We start from the raw sequence: 2,132 nt of genomic DNA, 5'->3' as shown, positions 1-2,132 counted from the left end.
CTGCCAATTATTTAAAAATATAACAACAAAGGAAGTAAAGCATATAAAAGTGACTCAATCTTTTAGAGCCAAGTACCTTTTTAAGACTGAAGAAATGTATAAAACTCTTCCTCCCCCACTTACTCCAATATGTATCAACACTTGTAGTCAAAAGTTTACTTAAAATTCATTGCATTGCATTAGAAATTAATTTCCTTTTCACAATTAAAATTCAAAAAATTATGTTTCGAGGATTCATTGAAGATGGTGGAGTAGAAGGACATGCTCTCACCCCATCTTTCGAGAACACCAGAATCACAACTAACTGCTGAACAATCATAGACAAGAAGACACTGGAACTCACCAAAAATGATACTCCACATGCAAAGACAAAGGAGAAGCCGCAATGAGATGGTAGGAGGGGCGCTATCACAATAAAATCAAATCCCATAACTGCTGGGTGGGTGACTCACAAACTGGAGAACACTTATACCACAGAAGTCCACCTACTGGAGTGAAGGTTCTGAGCCCCACGTCAGGCTTCCCAACCTGGGGGTTTGGCAATGGGAGGAGGAATTCCTAAACAATCAGACTACGAAGGCTAGCGGGATTTAATTGCAGGACTTCTGCAGGACTGGGGGAAACAGAGACTCCACTCTTGGAGGGCACACACAAAGTAGTGTGCACTTCGGGACCTAGGGGAAGGAGTAGTGACTCCATAGGAGACTTAACCAGACCTACCTGCTAGTGTTGGAGGTTCTCTTGCAGAGGCAGGGGGCAGCTGTGGCTCACCAAGGGACAAACACACTGGCAGCAGAAGTTCTGGAAAGTACTCCTTGGCATGAGACCTCCCAGAGTCTGCCATTAGCCCCGCCAAAGAGCCCGAGTAGGCTCCAGTGTTGGGTCGCTTCAGGCCAAACAACCAACAGGGAGGGAACCCAGTCCCACCCATCAGCGGACAAGCGGATTAAAGTTTTACAGAGTTCTGTCCACCAGAGCAACAGCCAGCTCTACCCACTACCAGTCTTTCCCATCAGGAAAGTTCCACAAGCCTCTTAGACAGCCTCATGCACCAGAGGGCAGACAGCAGAAGCAAGAAGAATGACAATCCTGCAGCCTGTGGAACAAAAACCACATTCACAGATAGACAGACAGATGAAAAGGCAGAGGGCTATGTACCAGATGAAAGAACAAGATAAAACCTCAGAAAAACAACTAAATGAAAAGGAGATAGGCAATCTTCCAGAAAAAGAACTCAATAATGATAGTGAAGATGATCCAGGACCTCGGAAAAAGAAGGGAGGCAAAGATCGAGAATATGCAAGAAATGTTTAACAAAGACCTAGAAGAATTAAAGAACAAACAAACAGAGATGAACAATACAATAACTGAAATGAAAACTACACTAGAAGGAATCAAGAGCAGAATAACTGAGGCAGAAGAACGGATAAGTGACCTGGAAGACAGAATGGTGGAATTCACTGCTGTGGAACAGAATAAAGAAAAAAGAATGAAAAGAAATGAAGACAGCCTAAGAGACCTCTGGGACAACATTAAATGCACCATCATTCACACTATAGGGCTCCCAGAAGGAGAAGAGAGAGAGAAAGGACCAGAGAAAATATTTGAAGAGATTATAGTCGAAAATTTCCCTAACATGGGAAAGGAAATAGACACCCAAGTCCAGGAAGCGCAAAGAGTCCCATACAAGATAAACCCAAGGAGAAACACACTGAGACACAGAGTAATCAAATGGGCAAAAATTAAAGACAAAGAAAATGTATTGAAAGCAGCAAGGGAAAAACGGCAAATAACATACAAGGGAACTCCCATAAGGTTAACAGATGATTTCTCAGCAGAAACTCTACAAGCAAGAAGGGAGTGGCATGATATACGTAAAGTGATGAAAGGGAAGAACCTACAACCAAGATTACTCTACTCGGCAAGGATCTCATTCAGATTTGATGGAGAAATCAAAAGCTTTACAGACAAGCAAAGGTTAAGAGAATTCAGCACCACCAAACCAGCTCTACAACAAACGCTAAAGGAACTTCTAGAAGTGGGAAACACAAGAGAAGAAAAGGATCTACAAAAACAAACCCAAAACAATTAAGAAAATGGTCATAGGAACATACATATTGATAATTACCTTA

This window comes from Balaenoptera borealis (assembly GCF_965194805.1).
Source record: "Balaenoptera borealis genome assembly, chromosome: 7".
NCBI classification, from domain to species: Eukaryota; Metazoa; Chordata; class Mammalia; order Artiodactyla; family Balaenopteridae; genus Balaenoptera; species Balaenoptera borealis.
The sequence above is the reverse complement of the archived record's forward strand: the minus strand, read 5'-3'. Positions refer to the sequence as shown.